The sequence below is a fragment of the Elephas maximus genome, chromosome 5, assembly GCF_024166365.1.
Source record: "Elephas maximus indicus isolate mEleMax1 chromosome 5, mEleMax1 primary haplotype, whole genome shotgun sequence".
Taxonomy (NCBI): domain Eukaryota; kingdom Metazoa; phylum Chordata; class Mammalia; order Proboscidea; family Elephantidae; genus Elephas; species Elephas maximus.
The window spans coordinates 83456690-83480892 of NC_064823.1; the positions used below are offsets into that span (position 1 = coordinate 83456690).

General features: G+C 37.5%; 1 protein-coding gene across 25 annotated transcripts in view; it reads right to left on the reverse strand.

Moving 5' to 3' along the window:
- Nucleotides 1–24203, reverse strand: part of MTHFD2L (methylenetetrahydrofolate dehydrogenase (NADP+ dependent) 2 like) — a 224514-nt gene that overhangs the window by 166699 nt on the left and 33612 nt on the right. The gene's annotated exons all lie outside the window — the stretch shown is intronic.

The following is a 24203-nucleotide window of genomic DNA, read 5'->3' on the forward strand; positions in this document are numbered from 1 at the left end:
AATGAGATCTGGGAACAGTCAAGTGATATGTCTTTGCCTCGATATGTTAGAAGGTTGAATTCTACCTTTCTCCTATACAAATCATTCTATTAATAGGTTTCTATTAAATACTTCAAGCACTAAAAATTAAAATGGCTTTGTTAGTGTTAAAAAAAATTCATAATAGCATTAGTACCCAACTTCTTCTCAAATGACATAACAAAAATCAAATTCTTTCCCTAAAGCACTAGCACATGGAAATCCAAACCACCATTGTGGTTTTCTACATGGAAGTAAAAGCATATAACCTGAGTAATGAACTAATCAAATGAGATATGAGATGCCAATTATCTCATTTTGAAAAGTAATAAGTATAGAAACATAAAATGGGCTCTTACTACTCCATGCAGAGGAATTTAGGTTACCATTATCCAACAATTAACCCATGTGTTTAATATATTGAAATACAGGTATATTTGTTACATAAAAGTTCTTTTGTCCATTACACAATAGATGTCACTTAGACATAATTGTGAAAAATACGACCACAGCCTAAGTTAAAATTTCATTCAAGGAGCTATGCCTTGTACCTTAGAACTTTTACTTTTCAAAAGTGACACTGCTGCCACTCTATTTTGAATAGGTCCAGTTTACCATCAGTAGATTACCAAAGTTCCTGAAATGTAAAAGTAGTCATTTGAATCATATTCAAATAGAAACACGGTCTTTGGAACGTCTCTCTATTCAACAGCTTTTCACTGTCAGCAGCTGCATTCATTCTATGATGTTCTAGGAGAGTAGTCCTCCGTATGTTTTCCCTGAAGCTAGGAGCTCATTACATGTGTTATAGTAAAACTTAAAACGAAATTACATATTCAGTTTATTACTTGAGGATAAGAATAGTGGTTATTTAATTTTTTAAAAAATAACATGGAATCTGGATGATGATGATTCATTTTTTAGTCATCCATCACTCATACAGAAACCTTTCCCTCTAAAACCATTTTTTTCCTTCTGTATTACATAGAAATACAATAAATATTAATCATTTTAAATACTGTTATGGATTGAATTGTGTCCCCCAAAGATATCTGTCAACTTGGCTAGGTCATGATTCCCTTGTATGATTGTATGGTTGTTTACCATTTTATCTTCTGATGTGATTTTCCTATTGTTGTAAATCCTATCACTATGATGTAATAACATGGATTAGCAGCAGTTATATTGATGAGGTCTAAAAGATCAGGTAGTGTCTTGGGCCGATCTCTTTTGAGATATAAAAGACAGAAATGAGCAGAGAGACATGGGAACCTCATACCACCAAGAAGGTAGTGCCAGAAGCTGAGTGCGTCCTCTGGACCTGAGGTTACTGTGCTGAGATGCTCCCAGACCAAGGAAAAACTGATACATCACAAGGACCTTCCTTCAGAGCTGACAGAGAGAGAAAGCCTTCCCCTGGAGCCAGCACCCTGAATTTGGGCTTGGACCCTATCGGACTGTAAGAGAATAAACTTCTCTTTGTTAAAGCCATCCACTTGTGGTATTTCTGCTACAGCAGCACTGGATGACTAAGACAAATACCATTCAAAATTTAAAATTGGAGAGGCTCCCACTTTCTTCCTATATTTCTTTTAATCAAGACACTTAATAGCCCCCAAAAATCTCAAGGAATTTACTGTTTCTTCTAATGTTCCAGATACTACACTATTCCTAGATTAAATAACACGCGTCTAAAAAAAAAAAAAAAATTATAGCATCAAACACTTTACAATCAAAAAGGCCTATTGTTATAGGAGGAAGATAAATAAATACATTTCATGCTTTTGACTGGCTGCAACTAAAAGTCTCCAGAAGTTTCACCTGTGGGGCAACTTGAAAAGAAAAAATAATCATGAGACTCAATAGCATCAATTTTCTCATAATGGTTAAAAAACATTTTTGATTCATATGGTTCTTTGGCAAGCAGCTAACAGCTTAATATACTACCCAAATGAATGAGGAAACTCGCATTATTCACTTTGTTTGCTTTTCTCTCTATTTCAGATTATGAGATGCTATTAAATCATGCAAAAAAAAAAAAAAAAACTCATCAAATTAAGAACATAATACCACAATAGAACAGCTCAGAGAATGCCTTGAAGGACCACATTGTAGAACTGCTACATATACTCAACTACATATATACTGCAATATATACTGAAGATACATTTTGTAATTTATTTATATGTTTAATTAACTTTGGACAATGAACAGAAAAAAAAATAACATCAACAACAATAACAAGCAAATTACTGGCTTATCTTCCACCTGAGGATTTTTATAACATCACTGTTTAAAAGTACTCCCTTCATCTCCCCCATACCTATAGAATATTATAAGCTCATGAGCATAACAAGTAAGGTCTTAAAAAAAAAAAAAAAGGTCTTACTTTAGCCTAATTATATCTTTTTCCTATTGTCCCTTCTTCTCTTCCAAGGCTCTATCCCTCTTCCAACCATCATCATCACATATGCCTCACCCTAGTCACCCAGGACTGTCTCCCATTCTCCAAGCCCTTAGCATTAACCTTTGCATTTCTGTGCTTTACTCATGATTTTTCCCTTAATAATCTCCTTCCTCCCCATTCTATCTGTCCGCATCCTATTCGTTTTTCAATAGATTGATCAGTTGCCACCTGTTGCTTCATCCCAATCTGAAATGATACTTTTTCCACTTCTCTTTCCCTTAGAACTCTGCTAGAACTACTATAAAAACAACTCAGTATTCGGTTAGTCAATTACATTAGCTATTTAATTATATGTCTCTCTTATGAGTGTGAGCCTTTTGGGACACAGACATTGCCTTATTAAACTGATTCACCCACAGTTTTCTCCATTTCAGTTAATGGCAATTCATCCCTCTGTGTTACTTAGGCCAAAAAACTTGCAGTCATCCTGAACTCCTCTCTTTCTCGCACACTCAGCATTGGAAAATCCTTTAGTTCCACCTTCATAATGTATCTAGCATCTCACCATGTCTACGGATACTATTCTAGTTTGAGTGGCCATTATCTCTCCCCTGAATTTTTGCAACAACCTCCTAATTAGTTCCCTGCTTCTATGTTTGCACCCATAAAATCTATTCATAAAACTGCAACAAAAGTTATGCTTTTAAAATGTATACCTGATCGTATCACTCTTGTCTCAAAACCCTACAATGCTCCTCATTCCCTTCAATGGCAAACAAGGCCTGACATGATTTGCACTGCTCCAGAACTTTAGTTATCTCTCTGATCTCATCACTGATTACTCTCCCTTTCTCTCACTCTCTTGAGCTCACATTGGTCTTCTTCCTGTTCCTCAAACATATCAAGCATGCCCTGCCTTGGCTTCAGCTCTTTTGTCTGCCTGGCAGACTTTTCCAAAAACAAAGTCACTTTGGCTAAATCCCTTCCTTATTTCAAATCTTTGCTTAAATGTCGCATTCTCAGTAAGGGCTATTCTGACCACACTATTTAAAAATTTAAGTTCCACTTCTGGTAATGGTGAGGTAGGTCATATTGGACCAAACTTCTCACAGAAAACAACTGTAACCAATGAAAAATTATACACACACACACAAAACAACTACCTGAAAACACTGAAGAGTCATCAAAAGCAGGCAGAATTTGGAGAGGAGTGGACATCTGAAAGAAAGCAATGACATTGGACTCATTTCCTATTTTGGAGACTATTCTAGTCATGGACAGCTAGAATTCAGATTGAAATCTGCAGTCTTACTGGCTTAAGGATTCAAAGGGCAAAGTTTGGGGCTATTACAGCAGCTGGGAATTGAGGGGGTATATCCAAGAAAAGAGGTGTCCCTGAGTGGCACAAAGAGTTAAGTGCTCGGCTACTAGCCAAAAGGTTTGTGGTTCAAATCCACCCAGAGGAACCTCAGAAGCAAGGCCTGATGATCTACTTCCAAGAGATCACAGCCACTGAAAACTCTCTGGGGGAGCACAGTTCCACTATGATACACATGGGCTTACTATGAGTTGACGTCTACTCGATGGCAACTGATGTTTTGTTTTTGTTTGTTTGTTTTGGTTTTCTCCAGGAAAGGAGAAAGACACAAAGAATGGGAGGCCCAAAAATATATATATAAATTCCACCCAAATCTATGGCTGACCCCTGAATTACACATACAGGAGGAAATTTCCAAGCAATCCATCTAAGGTTAAGAGAAGTGAACAGAGATGGCAGCTGCAGCTTTCCAAAGGAAAAGAAAAGTTTGAAGCCTTCAATTTGAGAAAGACTTTTACAAAAAAAAAACCTTTATCCAGCATCACATTGAGCTCTTTGCCCCAAACATCAGGAAGAAGACAAGGGTGTCTGCTCCCATCACTTCTATTCAATGTTTTATTGGCAATGCTAGCCAGTGCAATAAGAGAAGGAAAAGAAATGAGACAAAAATCAGAAAAACTGAAATCTTCTGCTCATCAAAAAATGCCATTAAGAAAATCAATAGGCAAGCCAAAGACTGGGAGAAAATATTCTCAAAACATGCATTTGACAAAGGTACTTAAAAAAAAACTTAGAATATATAAAATACTCTCAAAATTCAACCATCAAAAGATAAATAATCCAATTTTTAGAAATGATCTAAATATTTAAACAGGCACTTTACAAAGGAAGAAATTCAAATGGCCAACACACGTACGAAAAAGATCAGACCAGTGGTTGCCTGAGGGTGAGGGGTAAAAGGTAGAGGCAGGGGTTGACTGGAAAGGGGCAGGAGGAAACTCAGTTGATGAAAATGTTGTATATTTCAATAGGGGCTTAAGGTTACATGTCCTGGGTAGTGCAGATGGTTAACATGCTTGGCTGCTAACCAAAAAGTCGGAGGTTCAAGTCCACCCAGAGACACCATGGAAGAAAAGCCTGTCAATATGCTTTTGAAAAATCAGCCATTGAAAAGTCTATGTAACACAGTTCCACTCTGACACACATGGAGTCACCATGAGTCAGAAATGACTCAATGACAACTGTTTTTTATTTGATGCAGTTTTACCTATTTATTTATTTATTTTCTTTTGGGCGGGGATTAGGTTACATGGGAGTTTGCATTTTTTTTTTGTTTGTTTTTTTCTTTTGGGGGGGATTAAGTTACAAGGGAGTTTGCATTTTCTAAAATTTATGGAATAGAACACTTAAGATGTGCACATTTCCATACATATAAATTTCACATAAAAACATAAAAACAATTAATGATATGCATGCTGAACTTTCAGGGGTATGTTAAGTGTCCTTATATTTACAAATTACCTTCAAGAGCTTCAAAAATAACATAAATCAATTAATGAATAGATCAATAGATATGGAATAAAGCACATACAGCAAAATGTCAAAAATTATGGAATCTATATTAAGGGTGTGTAGGTGTTCACCATACCATTCTTTTAAGTTTCCTGTATGTTTGAAATCTTTAGTAATAAAATATTTGAGGAAGAAACAAAAATAACACCTGCGACCTGCCCCATAAAAGTTCCAACCCTCTTATCCTCCTCTACTTTTTTTTCCCATAACATATCAAAAAAAAAAATATTTTTATTTTTTTTCCCCATAGCATATCAGCTTCTAATAAACATAACTGCTTAATTATTATGGTTATTTTTTTATTGTCTGTCTTCCCTGCTACAACATAAACTCCACAAGGACAGAAATTTTTGTCTGTTGTGTTCAGTGATGTCTGCCCAACACCAAGAACAGTGACTGGAACATAGAAGGCACTCAACAAATATTTATTGAATAAATGCCTATTGCTCTGATTTATAGACGAAGAAACTGAGATAAAATTTGTATACACACTAGGTGAAAATTTGAAGAACAGGCTACCATAAAGAAAAGATGTCTGATCCTTCTATATCCTCTGATATCCATTTTTTTAAAACATAAAGAAAAACCAAAGGCAGCTTTCATTAAAATCCTGATTTGTGTATATTTTTGCATCTACATTATTGGAAATCTGGCACTATTATCTCCTCTAATATAAATTTAATATAAAAGATTCATATTTGTTTTTCATGTATTTCTTTTCAGGACTTGAAAAGCCAGAAACTTCAGGCAAAACTTTATGCTAACAGGTCAAAGTCCACTCCTTGGGCATACATATAAGACCCTTGACAATTCATTCACGTTTTCACTAAACAAATATTTACTGAGTTTTAATGAGTCTACTATGTGTCTGGTACTGTTGTAGGGGTTTAGGAAAAATCAGTGAACAAAATAGACAAAATTCCTGACTTTTGGAGCTTATATTTTAATGGACTAAACATCTACCTAATCAAATTATTTAGCTGTAGACTCTTATGGGCTAATTATTTCCTAGGCGTAAATGAAAGAAATACTTTTGGAAGCTGTGCTCATTGTTCTCAAGCCAATAAATATTTAAGTTACACCCTCTGGGCTCTACATCAAGGTTACAAGACAGAAAATATTTATCAGGTGCCTACCATTTGCCCAATATCATTTAACAGTTGTTTCATCATTCATCATCAAGAGGTGAGAGGGCAAGAAAAGAATGGGAAGTGACTCCAAACTCACTATGTGACTCCATCCCCAAATTAAAGAATACAGTGAGCTTGGAGGTAGAGTAGGAGGTGTTCTCTAGGTTAGAAAAGGGTGGATCTGGTTCTCCACCCTTCCTTAGCCTCTCCCTCCCACAGCCACAGAAACTGCCCAGGACATCCCCAGACAGGCTTACTTCACGGGGTGTAAAAATAATAATAATGGAGTTGGAAGTTACACATCACACAAAGGATGCTAACCTTTGTCCTACATGATTCCCTAGAGTAATCTGAAGAGTACACAGAGACCCTAAAAGCACCTTATTCTTCACAACTAGTGTTGGGGAGACCCTGGTTTATTAAGCGTCCTCAGTTTCCTAGGTACTCTACGCAGTCACTTCTGTCACATAGACAGTACTGGCCACAACGCAGCATACACTTCACAGAGGAACACTCAGATAAGCAAACCTGTCTATTTTAATGCGCCTCTCTTAAACTGTGTTTTGGGGCCTTGCTTGTGAACTTCTCAGGGACAGTGATTTAGCCTCAAATTATTTTATAGCTATCCTTTCCCCCCAGTGAGTAGACCAGAGTTATATACAGATTGGACTCTAGGTAAATACAACAAACATAACTCTTGAATGAATGGAGAGGATCAGGGAACAATCACATAAATAGATCTTTTAAAAGACTTTCTATAAAGAAATATCCAGATACTTTTCAGAAGGAAAGAATTTCCTTTTTTCTTCCAAAACACTTAGTTTTAGTCTGCCTTTGTTAGCTTCATAGATGCACTGCAGTTAAGTCTGAGTGGGTACTTACCTAGCCCTATTTATTTATAAAATAAATATAGGTAAAAGTGAGAAGCCCAGAGACAGAAATTGTCTTGTGGCCCAAAGCCTGTCTGCTTGGTAATTACAAAGCAGCAACGAGAACTCTGGTTTCCTAACTCTCAGTCCAGAGAGGTAGGCACCCACAGAGGGTGTAATCGAAAGGACCAAGGGAATCAATACCTTATTTGCATACTCTGAACATGTCCACTAATACCATTTTCAATTTCCTCTCTAGAGTCACAGAATTAGTTTGGGAACTGATGAAAGGTATTCGTGTTCACCTTTTGTGCTTTCTTGGGTAGAAGAGCAAAAGCTGAATCAACACACGCTGTGCCACCTACAGGATGCTCATTTCTAGCTCAGCGGAATGAGAGCCCTGTCATATCATAATGTTTGGCAATCTAACCCAAACAATGAAAAACGAATTAACTGAAATTTAAGACAGTTTATGTTGAAATCTTAAAAGAACGATTCTTGGGAAGTTGTGGTATTTGAGCAACAGAACGATTTAATGACTCATCCAACTTAAAAAAGAGAAAATAAGTATCTTCTTGCTGAATCTAAGGCAATCCCTCTACGTATGCACTGTTTTATCCCCTCTTGCTTACAAGGATATCTCTCCACGAAATCTCCCTTCTCTCTCCTGCATCATCATTTTTTTCCTTTCTACTAGATCATTCAATCAGTATAAAAACATGTAGTAATTTCTCAAATTGTAAATAAATAAATAAACAACTCACAACAATAAAAACAATAGAAACATTCTCTCTCCCAACTCCACTTTCCCTCCCTGGCATTATTCCATTTCTCCACTCTCTGTCATAGCAAAACTTCTTGAAAAAGCTGTCTGTCTTCACTGGCTCCAGTTGCTCATCTCCCATTCTCTCGTTACATCACTTCAACGTGGCTTTCCATCCCCATCGCTCCACCGAAACTGCTTTTGTCAAAGTTGCCAGTGACCTCCATGTTCTTAACCCTGGTGGTCAGTCCTCAGGATTCATCTTGCCTGACCCGATTATTGCCCAGTATCTTTAACACACATCCCCGTGTCTTGGTTTTCTTCCTACCTCATCAGCCGCTCCTTCTCAGTCTGTTTTGCTGGTTCCCCTTCCCTACCTCTAAATGTTGGACTTCCGAAGGGATCAGTGTTCTGACCTCCAACCTTATGACTAAATCTTGTGGGCTTTACCTCCAAAATAAGACCATTTCTTCCTCAACAATACTATCCTGGTCCAAATGCTATTGTCTTTGCCTGGATTACTGCAGTAGCTTCTTAACTGATTTCTCTGCTCTTGCGTTTATCTCCCTAAAATTAATGTCAGTACAGAAGCCAGTGATTCTCTAAAAACATAAACCAGATCATGTTACTTTTGTGCTCAAACTCTATTTTATAGTACATTTTGCTTCAGAGTAAAATCCAAAGTTCACATAATGGCCTATAAAGCTCTATACAATTGGACTCCCAACATCTGTGTCCTCATCCTCTACTGCCCTGCCTTTAGTTCACTCATCTCCACCACATGGTCCTTTTTGATGAACCTCTAACAAACCAGACTTACTCTTATCCCAGGATTTTTGCCTTCCTGGTCTCTCTGTGTGGAACGTTCTTACCCTAAATATCTTGTTCTTTCACCTACTTCTAGCCTTTGCTCAAAGATCACCTTCATGATGGGGTTTTCCAAGCCATACTTATTTTACATTACAACGCACCCAGCACTCCTTGTTTTGTTTCTCTGCTTTATTTTTTTTCTATAGGCCATACTTAATCACCATCTGACCCACCAAGTATTTTGTTCCTTTGATTATGTCCTCAAGCCTCCTGTCTGTTTTTATCTCTACAGTATCCATAGCATCCAGAAAAGTGCCTGGTACATGATAAAAAGAAAAAAAAATTTTTTTTTTTTTTTCTTTTTGGCCCTCAATAAATATTCATTGGGAAAAAAAAAAAAAAAAAACAGATACCAGATCCCATTTTATACTACATTTTGGTATAGCCAGTGGTAGACAACAGTTTAAGGGAAAATATAAAAGAATAACTTAAATTTGAGAATCGTGTATCTCCTAATTCAACTTCTTCTAAAGCTGGGGAAATGATTACCATTACTTGATTTTAACAGTGGAACACTTTACCTCAGCTTAACATGTACCTTCTCCGTTTTTTTTAATCTACCATGGTGAGGGGGAAATTTTTCACATATTTGGTTATTCTTCACCAATGAACCTTAAGGCCATTTTGCAGTTGGAAGCCATCTGCATGGTATATTCTACCATCTGAGTACTGGTACTCTTTATAGTAACTTTCTTTGTTGGCTTGTTTTTTAAAAGACTCCAAGAATTAAATCACTATTGTCATTGTCACATTGTTTCCTAGCCAAATTAAGATGCTTTCTTTACTTCCTTGTCATTTACAATCAGAAGTTTTTCATTATTCGATAAAATTTCTGTTATCCCTTAACTAATGTCCTAAAGAGCTGTCACTCCTCTGCCTCCATCTTCCACTTCATAAAACATAACGTCAAAAATATCGTGTATAAGACCATTTATCAGCTGGTCATCACTTATGCTCCAGTCTTGGTTCTTGCCAGTAATTATGCAACTGCCCTGAACTTTTCTTTTTTCCCTGAGTCAACTCTGCTTTCTCACTAAAAAACATTGCTTACGATATTTCCTCTCACTGAAAAGTCATTCTTTCCCTTAAATCCAAACTTATATCTAAAACTGTTTGAGGACTCAACACAGATATTACCTCCTTTGTGAAGGATAATCCCCTGAATCTGTTCAAGTAGGATTACTACGTCCCTCTTCAGTCTCATGACATCTAAAAATTCAGCATGGGTATCATTTACTACAGTTTAATATTTATGTTTTTATGTGGAATTTATATGTATTGAAATGCATACATGTTAAGTGTTCTATTCCACAAATGTCTCCTACAGTGCTTTGGTCACTGTATAGCTCCTATTGCTTGCATGTACTGTAATTTTTAATGCTTGTACTTGTTTCATAGCCCAAATTTCCCCACCCATCTACCCACTCAGTAGACCAAGAGCTCATTGAAGGCAAAGACCAAATCTTAGTCATCTTTGTAAACTCCATGAGTTGCAGTGTCTAGCTCATAGAAGAGGTTCATTAAACACACATTGAATCTCTGTGTGAAGAGGTTGGGCAGGGCAGAGGTCTGTGTGAAATTGAGTAGGGAGACGACAGGAAAGAGAGATAGAGATAGGTATGTGTTTGTATGTATGTTTGTTGGGAGACACAATAGTGAACTGCAAGAATATATACTTCAGCAAGCACTCAAATTCAATTTTCCAAAGAAAAGTACCTCTTCTGCTAGTGGATGTGGCCTATGGCATGCTAGTGTGCCTCCTCTTGCATATTTAACACTTCCTAAGGGTAAAAAAAAAAAAAAAAAAAAAGAGACTATCTCTTCCATGATTTTTGGAAGTCCTTTTTGGTAAATTCTTCGTTAGCTTTTCCGGCAGGATGTCCTCAAAAAGAAATGACATCATGAAAAAGAAAAAAAGCAAGAGGAAAAACAAAAGAACTAACTACTCTTGTTCTAAATTCCCAAATTCAAAGATTCTTTGAGAAGCAAATCATCTCAAGTTAGATCTTATAACCTGTTTGTGATAGCAGCTGCTCCAAAAGATGTAATTCTATAGATGTGAGTGGCTAAAAATCTCTTGGAATGGTCTCCATTTGGATGTGAATGAAGAGAAACATAAAAGGTTACAGGGACCAACTAGTCCCACTAACATGTAAACCATATCAGTGATTTATTAGGCTTCCAGTAGAAACCATTAAGCTATTAAAAACAAAACAAAACAAAATGCTTGCTCAATACTGCCATCCTGTGGTTAACATGCTCCACATGCTTCAGAGCTGTCTTCCATTTTTGTTTTCCTTGCTCATAAAAAAAAAAAAAATTCATAGCTCTGTGATAAAAACGTTACCCATGTAAATTTTTAGTTAAAAGATGAGTAAATGAGATTGCGGGGATAGCTTTCTTTCTATGTGAACATCGGAATTATATCAAAATGGATTTCAAACAAAATATTCTGTTCAAAATCTATTTCGTTTTTTTCTTTGAATTAACCTCAAATGCATAAACTGGATTAGTCCTAATTCATGGCTCGTGACACAATTTCAGTATTGGTTCAAATACAAACCGCTTTTAATTAATTAGTTATTTTAGTAATATACTGTATTCAGAACAAGTAAACTGAAGCCCCTGACTAAGGTAAAACGGCTGCTTTAGAGTTTGGGGCCCTACTCTAGCTTGCCTTTTTTTAACATATATAAACCTCTGACTTATTCTGTGCCTAAGTGCAAACAAAAGAAAGTTTTCTCTTTTTCTCTGTCTGTAAGCTGAGAAAATAACGATGAACTCTTTCACAGGAGCTATCAAGACCCTTCCTGAAACAAAGTCTCAGGAGAAGACCTTGGTGCTAACTCTTATCTAGGTCTCCTAGGCAACTGCTGACAAGAAAAATTTCACTTGAGCAAGCTATTTCTAAGAGAGAAATGTCCTGTAACCCCCCTCCGAGTCTCACTTCCAGTAACCTGCCTTGTATTAATCTAAATTTGTAATGTCCAGTCAAAATAGTACAGCTCAATCCTTTGTTCTCACCCTTTAAACAGTTTCCACAGTTTCGCCATTTTGGAAGCATCTTAGTCTGTTAGAATCGACTCAACGGCAACTGTTTTTTGGTTCTTTAATCTCACTGTTACAATTTTTGAAAAAAAGAAATTATGAAGATATAAGTACTATTATTGAACAGGGTATAACAAAAGAAAACAAACAACAACCACAAAATTACAAGGGTGGAAACAGGAAGACCAGACACGAGATCACTGAAATACTTTTGGTAGAGATGACTACATGCATTAGGAATAGTTGAAATTTATATGTGAATGTTTGAAATATATATTTATGTTATGCCTTATAATATTTCAGAGGCAGTTAATGTACCCTTAAGGTCACCAAGCATGGTGCCCTTCTCCAGGGATTGGTCTTTCCTGATAACATGTCCAAAGTACGTCAGACAAAAAGTCTCACCATCCTCGATTCTAAGGAGCATTCTGGCTGTACTTCTTCCAAGACAGATTTGTTTGTTCTTCTGACAGTCCATGGTTTATTCAATATTCTTCGCCACCACCACAATTCAAAGGCATCAGTTCTTCTTTGGTCTTCCTCGTTCATTATCCAGCTTTCCCGTGCATATGAGGCAATTGGAAATACCAAGGCTTGGGTCAGGCATAGCTTAGTCCTCAAAGTGACATCTTTGCTTTTCAACACTTTAAAGAGGTCTTTTACAGCAGATTTGCCCAATGCAATACATTGTTTGATTTCTTGACTGCTTATCCACGGATGTTGATTGTGGATCTAAGTAAAATGAAATCCTTGACAGCTTCACTATTTTCTCTGTTAAGCATGATGTTGCTTATTGGTCCACAAAATAATAGTGGCTAACATTTACTACATTAAACATTTATTATGTGTCAGGCACCTTATTAACTTATTGAATCCTACAATAATCCCATGAAACTGAAGCTATTATCAGGTACGTTTTTACTGATGAGGAAATGGAAGCACGGAGAGATTAAGTAACTTTTCCCCAGGTCTCAGAGCTTATAAATAATTGAATTGGGATTTGAATCCAGGCAGACTAGTTCCCAAGCTAATACCCCTAACCATTATGTTAGCATCTTCACTAGCGTTACTCAGCTGGCTGATGAATAATATATACTTACTATTGGTTTTTTTGGATCAGGCATATACACCTTTACATGGTGTATATCCTCAAAACAGCCTTATGGGGTAGGAATTATCTTCTTCATTTTATAGATGAGGAGGCTGTGGCAAAGGAAGTTTAAGTGAATTGCCCATATCACCTTCTAGTAAATGGCAGAACCAGACCCCAAACCCAAGCAGTATGATTCCTGAGACTGCCTTCTTAACTTTCTTAACCTACTCCCAGAAAACTCAGCCAGTGAAAAACCTATGGACCACAACAGTTCGATCTCTTTGTGTGTGGGTTCACCAGGAGTTGGGGGCCAACTCAGTGGCAGCTAACAACAATAAGCCTCATCTTTCTGCATATTTTTCTACATCTAAGAAAACAGCGTGTAAGCTATGTCACTGATGAAGGTTTGGTGAGAATTTTATGCCCACATATCCTCAAAAGCTGCCTACAGCTATAGTACCTATTATACAGAGCACCAGCTAAAAAAAAACGTACCTTTTATTACTTTAATAGGGTTTTAGCCTTTGGCCTCTTAAGGACATTGATTATCTTTCAAACATATTAGGGGTGACTTCTTTCCATCCTTCAGGTCTTAGTTTAGAAATTCCTGCCTCAAAGATCCTTTCCCAGCCCATACCCTTGGAAGTCATTTTCATCCTATCATTCTCCATTTCAGACCTGCTTTATTCTGTGGCAGAAACAAGTAAGGTTCTCCAAAGAGCCACCTGCTCTCTTACATTTTCCACCTTCTCTTGGTAGTAGATTAAGGCAATGCAACAACTGGCCACTGGACTGCAGGGAAGTGAGTTTTTCCAGTCACTTCTGGACTGAGGTGGTTAAAAGCTAGTATTCCTCCCTACCTCTTTCTTGTTACAGTGACCTTGGACGCTAGGTGATACAGATGGTTGTAAATTACAAGAAGAAAGAGGGCAGTCAGATTCTTATTGCATGGTTAAGAAATATGTATACCTTTACAAGCCACTGAGATTTCAGATTTTATTTTTTAAACCAGACCACAGCCTATCATATCCTAAATAATCTAACTCTGATCATTGTCATGGATTGACTTGTGTCCCCCCAAAATACGTGTATCCATTTAGCAAGGCCATGGTTCCCAGTATTGTGTGACTGCCCCCCATTTCGTCATCTAATGTGATTTTCCCATGTGCTGTAAATCCTGCCTTTGTGATGTTAATGTTAATGAGGTGGGATAAGTGGCAGTTATGTCAATGATGCAGGACTCAATCTACGAGACTGGATTGTGTCTTGAGCCAATCTCTTTTGAGATATAAAAGAGAGAAGCAAGCATGAGAGACAGAGGGACCTCATACTACCAAGAAAGCAACACTGGGAGCAGAGTGTGTCCTTTGGACCTGGGGTTCTTGTGCAGAAAAGCTCCTAGTCCAGGAGAAGATTGATGACAAGGATCTTCCGCCAGAACCTACAGAGAGAGAAAGCCTTCCCCTGGAGCTGGCACCCTGAATTTGGACTCTTAGCCTACTAGATTATGAGAAAATAAATTTCTCTTTGTTAAAGCCATCCACTTGTGGTATTTCTATTATAGAACCACTAGAAAATCAAAACAATCACAATTTTTAACCACTCATTTATTTAAGATTCTTTGTCTCAGTCTGAAAACTCTGCTGAAGCCTGTTCAGCGTCATAACAACTCACAAATCTTCACCGACAGACAGGTGGTGGCTGCACTAGAGGTTCATTGGCCAGGAAATCAAGCCCGGGTCTCCCTTACGAAAGGCAAGAGCTCTACCACTGAACCACCACAGAAGAGTCAGCGGCTGGGAAATTTCAGGGTCCAATCATTCCTCCAATAACATTCACTAAGAGTCTACCATGAGGTGGGGTGGATCTCAGGGGTGAAATATTGATTGCAATATTCCTTGCTTTTGTGGAATACTTTGCTGGAGAAAACATGTAATCGAAATAGTAATGAACTATTCCATGCAAATTTGTTCTGAATACTCCATCTCAGAACTGGGGTAGCCTTCAAAGAGAAAGGAAACAAAATGCTAGAGCAAAGTTCAAGTAAAAGTTTAGAAACCATTTAGAAATAAACAATAAATAGCTCCACAAACCTGAAAGAGCCCAGTGTGATAAAATTTCCAACCAGCTGAAGAACTCTAAAAAAAGAGTAAAAAGTATCTTGCATACATAAATTTGGTAATCTCTCAATAAAAGCCATTCTAACAAGACTTTTTTTCTCTAAATAAAAAAATTAAGTTTGGGATGAATATGCATACTTACATGCTTACTAATTAGGCCAATACCCACATTTTTATGCCTACTAATTCCTAGGAAATTTTCTTTTTGTTATGTCCACACAGTGAATAACAACTCTTTTTACTCACCCCCTTTAGACTTAACCCTTCAATCCTTTATTTCACTCCTATTTCTCTATCCAATTCACTCACGTAATAAAATGCAAGGCAGTGTTAAGTCTCAAAGACTTTGAACTATACAATTGTATGGGAAATATTTGAAAAGCTATTTTAGAAAAAAAAAGGATAATAGAGAGTAAGTCTTCTCCATTCTACCTAATAATTGCATTTCAAAAATGTATGGGAACTAGATTTCCCAGGAATCAAGAAGTACTAAGGGGTGAGCAAGCATCTCTCCTGATGCCCACCTTGGAACTCCTATAGTAAGACCATGTTTGCTGTTAAAGAAACATTGGAATTGGTTCTCCTGGCATTGCTCTGCTACTCACTACTTCTGTGACCTTATACATATCACTCAATTAACTTAGTGTCCTTAACTATAAAAAATGAATAAAGCATCCACTGATAAGAGTTGTTTAAGTGTTAAATGAGTTATTGCATATAAAGCAATTTTGTGCAGTACCTGGAAAACAGTAAACATTTGCCATTAGTGGTATTAGTACTAGTTGTTGTTATGGGAGTAGTAGTTGTGAAATATCATATTACAATTTCATTAAGTGATTGCTGTTTTCCAAGTTTAAACCTAAATGCTTTCATACAATTCATATCATTTAAACCTCCTTCAACCAAATTTTTCCTGTACAAAATACCATGTCTTAGTCATCTAGTGCTGCTGTAACAGAAACACCACAAGCAGATGGCTTTAACCAACGGAAATTTATTTTCTCACAACGAGTAGGATACAAGTTCAAATTGAAGGCGACAGCTCCAGGGGAAGGCTTTCTCTGTCAGTTCTGGAGGAAGGTCCTTGTCATCAATCTTCCCCTGGACTAAGAGCTTTTCTGTGCAGGAACCCCGGGTCCAAAGGACTTGCTCTGCTCCCAGGGTTGCGCAGGAACCCTGGGTCCAAAGGACTTGCTCTGCTCCTGGTGTTACATTCTTTGTGGTATGAGGTGCCCCCCATCTCTGCTCGCTTCTCTCTTTTACATCTCAAAAGAGATTGAATCAAGACACAATCCAGTCTTGTAGATTGAGTCCTGCATCATTAACATAACTGCTGCCTATCTCACCTCATTAACATTAACATCATAGAGGTAGGATTTACTACACATAGGAAAATTACATCAGATGACAAAATGGTGGGCAATCACACAATACTGGGAATCATGGTCTAGCCAAATTGATACACGTATTTTGGGGGACACAATTCAATCCATGATACCATACTACAACAAATATTTACAGCAAAATTTCAGTGTGTTTCAAGATGGCTATTATGAACTTCCTCTCATTGCTTTGGTTTGAAAACGATTTGTTGTTATGTGTTGAGGCGATTCCATCTCATAGTGACCCTAAAGGACAGAGTAGAACTGTTCCACAGGGTTTCCCAGCCTATAATCTTTATGGGGGAGCTCTGGTGGCATAGTGGTTAAAACACTCGGCTGCTAATCAAAAGTTCAGTGATTCGAACCCACTAGCTGCTTTGTGGGAGAAAGGTGTAGCAGTCTTCTTCTGTAAAGATTTACAGCCTTGGAAACCCTATGGGGCAGTTCTGTTCTGTCCTTTAGGGTTACTATGAGTCAGAATCCACTTGATGGCAATGGATTCTGGGGTTCAGTCTTTATATGAGCAGATCGCCAGGTCTTTTCTCTCATGGAGCCACTGGTGGGTTCAAACCAATGACCTTTTTGTTAGCACCTCAGCACTTAACATTGCGCCATCAGGGCTACTTTTGAAAAGGATATCACTGGTTACATTTGAAAAAACCATTATTCGACTTTTTTTTCACTCTACATGCTTGTTTTCGAGTAATTGGCAGTGACTATTTGATTGGTTAAAGAAGCATATTCTTTTAATGTTACTAATCATTAAAATACATTTAACTTTTAATATAAAGTCAGTTTAATAGGTGTAACTCAATAAACACTAAAAACAAGTAATGCTTATTTAGGAGAAAAAAATATATAACATGAATTGCAAATATCTTTCTGGCCTTGACAAAATGACCGCTTATTGACAATGACAGAATCTTACGCACAGTCAGGACTGAAGTAGGGAAGCATCAGTTTATAATTGCTTTTATTTCTCTCTGGCTTTAGGACCAGCTACAGGATAGATAGCCAGGTTGGATGACTATGGATTTACAAATTAATATTGTTAGAACTTCCAATCCTAAACAAAGCTGCTTGACTCCTAAACATAAACGGGGGTTTAGCCTATGGAAGATGTGTTACCACCAAACAGGACAGGATTCTAGCTCATGTTTCCATGTTCTGCCCAAATGTGATGCACGAAGACTGCTTGCACATTCTGCTCAATCCTTATGTTGTTCTCCAACATTCAAGTTATAGTAATTCTAATTCAGACTGTCTTTTACTGAGGGCTTTTCCTGAGTTGTGAAAAAATATCTCAGAGTTCTAATCTTGAAATAATTTGGAATTCAGATTAATTATTAAACATATGATATAAAATCGGAGTAACTGTAATGTACTAGAGTCATTTCATTTGTTAATTTGCTCATTTTTTTTGTTGTTGTTGTTCATTATAACAGTGAGATATGAACAGGAAAGCCTATCTTAATCCACTTCCACATAGCCAACCCACCAAAATGCCTAATAAGTTCCCTTTTTTTCTCTAAAACATAGAGGCTGATGCCCAGGGCTTGTTAAACATATCAAAGAGCAGTTGGTAAACTATTCTTACAACAACCCCTACTAGTTTAGTTTCATAATAACCAAGAGATAATTGTGTGTATTCTCCAACCTGTTTTTGCTAGTTCTGTCATAGTAAATTATATAATTTAAATAAAAATGGAAATATAGGTGTTATTTCTATGAAAAGTAAATTGAATGTTCTGGAATGACTTATGAGAACTAAATAGTATTGGTAATGACCTTAAAAAGGGATAGATACCTATGAAAGATCGGGGGACATTATAAAAATCTAGATGAATTTTTACTCAGAGAGTTTCACCTCAAACTGAAAATTATAAGCAATGAATCCTAGGTATTATTAATGCCAGAGATGATGCAGAATTCTCATTAGTGGGTCCTAAAGAGACCTGAAACAGCAGTCAAGAAATCACATGATGTATTACACTGGGCAAATCTGCTGCAAAAGGCCTTCTTAATATGTTAAAAAGCAAAGACGTCACTTTGAGGACTAAGGTATGCCTGACCCAAGCTATGGTATTTTCAGTGGATACATATGCATGCAAAAGCTGGACAATGGAAAAGGAAGACCGAAGAAGAATTGAATTTGAATTATATTGTCGACATAAGAATGTTGAAGACACCATGGACTGCCAGAAGAATAAACAAATCTGTCTTGGAAGAAAAAAATTTTTTTTTTAGTCTTGGAAGAAGTACAGCCAGAATGCTCCTAAGAAGTAAGGATGGCAAGACTTTGTCAAGCTTACTTTGAGCATATTGTCAGGGATGATCAATCCCTGCAGAAGGACATCATGCTTGGTAAACTAGAGAGTCAGCAAAGAAGAGGAAAACTCTCAAAGAGATGGATTGACACAGAGGCTGCAACAATGGGCTCAAACATACCTACTATTGTGAGGATGGTGCAGGACCGGGCAACATTTTGCTGTTATACATAAGTTCCAACTATGAGTTGGAACTGACTCAACAGCACTTAACAACAGCAACAACAAAGAGAATTTGCCCTACATTCCAATATTGCCAAATGAATGGCTTTATGGTGTAATATGTAATATAAATACGCCATTTGTTACGATCTCCTACTATAACTTTTTCTATTAACCAACAAATTGTATGTTCCAAATAAGTTGGATAAAACGTCTTTTTTCAATCATCTTTTTACACTGAGGAAAATGAAACTCATCAATGAGTACAGTCAGTAAATAGTAAATTTGGATTATAAACTCAGGCCATATGCATCTATTCCCAAATGGAATCTTCTGTTAGCAAGAACTTATCACTATACAATTATTAAAATAAAACATAGACCATTTCAGAAGGAATAGTATAATTAATATCTCTCTTCAACTCACAGGTGACCTGCTTCAGGTCAAAGCCATGAAAACCCTACGGAGTGCAGTCCTACTCTGAAACGCACTGTGTTGCCAAGAGTCAGAAGCAATTCAACAGCAACTGATTTCTGGTTCTTTAATCTCATTGCTATAATTTTTGAACCTTCTCAAAAAGAAACTATGAACAAAGACAGAAATACTATTATTGAACAGGGTATAACAAATCAAAACAAAACAAAAAAACATTACAAGGGTGGAAACAGGAAGACCAGATGCCAGATCATTGAAATAGTTTTGGCAGAGATGGTGGTTACATATGTTAGGAATAGCTGAAACTTATATGTGAATGTTTGAAACATACGTGCTTATATTATGCCTAATAACGTCTGAGAGGCAGTAAACGTAGCCTTAAGTTTAAGAAGGCAGGCTCTGGAATCAGACTGCCTGGGTCGGGGGACTGGCTCTGCCATTTGCTAGCAGGTGATATGGGCAATTTACTTAACCTCTCTTTGCCGCAGTCTCCTCATCTGTAAAACAAAGACGGTAATTCCTACTCCCATAAGGCTGTTTTGAGGGTTTAATAAAATAATCCATGTAAAGCGATAGTAAGCACATATTACTCATTAGCCAACTGAGTAACGCTAGTGAAGATGCTAACACAATGGTTAGGGGTATTAGCTTGGGAACTAGTCTGCCTGGATTCAAATCCCAGTTCAATTATTTACCAGCTCTGAGACCTTGGGAAGAGTAACTTAATCTCTCTGTGCCTCAATTTCCTCATCAGTAAAATGTATATAATAACAGCTTCAAGTCCATAGGATTATTTTGAGGATTCAATGAGTTAAGTGTTAAATGCCTGACACATAATAAACATTTAATGTAATAAATATTAGGCACTATTATTCTGTGAACCAATAAGCAACATCATGATAAACAGAGAAAATAGTGAGGTTGTCAAGGATTTAATTTTACTTGGATTCAGTCAACATCGACAGAAGCAGCAGTCAAGAAATCAAAAGACACATCGCATTGGGCAAATCTCCAGCAAAAGGCCTCTTTAAAGTGTTGAAAAGCAAAGATATCACTTTGAGGACTAAGGTGCGTCTGATCCAAGCCATGGTATTTTCAATCACCTCATATGCCTGGTAAAGCTGGATAATGAATAAGGAAGACGGAAGAATTGATGCCTTTGAATCATGGCGTCGGCGAAGAATATTAAATAAACCACGGACTACAAGAAGAACAAACAAATCTGTCTTGGAAGAAGTACAGCCAGAATGCTGCTCAGAAGCAAGAATGGGCAAGACTTTGTCTCAGGTACTTTGGACACGTTATCACAAAGGACCAGTTCGTGGAGAAGGACATTATGCTTGGTAAAATAGAGGGTCAGTGAAAAAGAGGAAGACCCTCAAGGAGATGGATTGACACAGTGGCTGCAACAATGAACTCAAACATAGAAATGATTGTGAGCATGGCGCAGGACTGGGCAGTGTTTTCGTCGTGTTGTGCATAGATAGGGTCGCTAGGAATCAGAATCAACTATAAGGCAGTAGTTTTCCTTTTTAGTTTACAAATGGATCACCACTGCCATCTAGTGGCGTACTGCTAATAAATGTGCTGAATGAGGAATGTTGCCCGTGTTGTTATTGTGTGCTCTGGAGTAGATTCTGACTCATAGTAGTAACCTTGTAGGCAGAGGTGAACTGCCGAATAAAGTTTCCAAGGCTGTAATCTTTAAGGAGGCAGATTGCCAGGTCTTTTCTTCTGCGGAGCCATTGGGTGGGTTCAAACTGCCCACCTTTCAGTTAGCAGCTGAGCACTAACCATTGTGACACCAGGGCTCCTTAGGTTGCCCATCCCAAAACCAAACTCACTGCCATCAAGTCAATTCCAACTCGTAGCGACCCTGTAGGACAGAGTAGAACAGCCCCATAGGGTTTCCAAGGCTGTAAATCTTTACTGAAGTAGGTTGCCACATCTTTCTCCTGTGGAGTGGTTGATGGGTTCGAGCCAATAACTTTTTGCAAAGTTAGCGGCTGTGTGCTTTAACCACTGCGCCATCAGGGAGCTTTATGTTGCCCATACAGGGGTAAAATTCCTCAAAATATATACTGAACTTTTAAAAAGACAAATGTAATGTGCTATTTGGAAATTTGTGAAATGCTTTATATAAATATTTGAGTGTTATAAATGAAAGTTGAAAAAATTTCAAACCTGAAAACTGTAAGATTGCTTGGCAAATACAGTACAAAGAAAGATTTCGTTTTGCATAAGCCAAACAACTGAGCTCAAAACCACAGTTAAGATGTTTTAAAAGACATGTGATGTTAAGAAACCCTTGACCTTCTCCAGACCTCAATTTCCTATGATATAAAATTAGAATGTTACATGTGTTGAATTCCTTCTCTAGTTCTGAAATTCAGTGATTTCACACTAATCTCAGCATGACAGATCTAAGGAATTATCTATTAGAAGAATTTTCTCAGGGGAAACCTTCATAACTGCTAAGATTTTCCAACTTTATGATTTTTGGTATTATGCAGCTATATTGGAGCCAAAGAATTAGAAATGTGCATTCTTGATGTGGAGCCCTGGTGGCACAGTGGTTAAGAGCTTGGCTGCTAACCAAAAGGTTGGCAGTTTGAGTCCACCGGCCACTCCCTGGAAACTCTATGGGGCAGTTCTACTCTGTCCTATAGGGTCGCTGTGAGTCGGAATCAACTCCACGGCAACGAGTTTGGTATTCTTGGTGTAATTTAAACAGCACAAAAGGTGTAACATGATATTAAGTTATACTATCACATAAATATTAAAAAATTAATACCAAATAAAGATCCCAGGTGTGATGGTTAAGATTGCGTGTCAACTTGGCTGGGCCATGATTCTCAATGGTGTGGCAGCCGTATGATGCTGTAATCACCCCCTGATGGAATCTGCTGTGAGTAGCCAATCAGTTGAAAGGGAGTTTCCTTTGACGTGTGGCCTGCATTGAATATAAGGGGACATTCTGGCAAGGTTCATGGCTTTTGCTCACTCTGGATCCCGCAGCTGGTTCCTGTTCGTCTGACCTCTGGTTCTTGGGACTTGAACTAGCAGCTTACCTGCAGTCTTGGCTGCCAAAATTGGGATCTGTTGATCTTTGCAGCCTGTGAGAAAGAGCCCTGTTTTCTAACCTGCCGATCTTGGGTTTGCCAGCCCCTGCGGGTAAGTAAACCCATGAACTTGGGATGTTCCAGTCTCTACAACCGGGTGAACCATTTCCTTGATATAAATCTGCCTACGTATACATTTATATGCTTTACTGGTTTTGCTTCTCTAGACACCCCAGCCTAAGACACCAGGCAATAACGCCATACAGCTCTACTTTCTGCAATACATACATTTGTTGGTCAGAACTTACAGAAGAACTAAAACAGGCATGAAACTGTAGTAATCTATATAGACAGTCCTCACTTTGCACAGTCCTCTGATATGCATAATTTTCAGTCACCAAAATTTAGTAAATAACACCAATCCCCCAACAACACAGTTCAAATGACACTTACCATGGTATATTAACTGTGAATAATTGTATAAGTTACAAACTTCATTGTTATCTCTTTACTCCACAAATCACTACAAAAATAACATACGTGCATCATGATCAGTGACCAATCACATCATTTCTTTCAAAGTCTGTCAGTGATTCATCATTGCACATTTGTTATTCAGTTCACACAGACAGCAAAGCTGTAGTTATGTTGCCTCCTTGACTCCCAGTAATAAACTCACAAGACATTTTACAAAATTGGACAATCCAAGGAGGGAACTGGCCAACAGAGATGGAAGTACAGCAAAGAAACAAAATGTGATAATGCTGGAAGTGAAACTGGATTTGATTAGAAGATCTAAAAATGGCAAAGGCAAAGCAAAGAAGTTAAAGAACGAACTATATTGAAAAAGCTCGATGAATGTAAAAATCACTTTGGTCCCTAGATGGTGCAAGCAGTTTGTACCCAACTTCTAAACTAAAGATTGGTGGCTCAAACCCACCCAGCAGTGCCATGGGAAAAAGTCCTGGCATTCTGGTTCTGTAAAGACAGCCAAGAAAATCCTATGGAGCAGTTCTACTCTATAACACGTCTGGTCACATGAGTCGACCGATGGTAGGCATGGTAAAGTCGCTTCAACGGGATTAAAATTGAATATAAATGGAGTTGTAGAAGAAATAGGTTAACTGTGGAAATGTTGACACTTCTGCCATTAAAGAGCTCTAGCTAACGCAGCCAGAGGAACTTAGTGAAGGCGAACTTATCAACATAAATGAGGAAAGCAGTTGGGACAAAAACGATGAAGATGTCCCAGACGAAGGGGTGGGAGTAAAAAACTTCATATTAATAAAGGAACTATCAGAGATATTTCACACCTTTGAAAGTGCAAAGGACAAAATGTTGGAATCTGATCCAGGCTCATAAAGAAATCTGACAATTCTTCAAGGCATAGAAAAGTTTCACTCTGTATCTTAAGTTACATGATGAGAAGAGAGCAAATACGTAAAACATTTTAATTCCCAAGTTCTATAATGTTTTAAATTACAGTTTATTGAATAGTTTTATTATTTTTTCATTTTCCTATACATTTATAACCAACAGTAAGAGAGTTTTTAATGTTTTGAGAAACATTGTCAAAGGTTGTGGAACACTTGTAATTTTCAGAAATCACTTTCCCTGATTTCAGCTT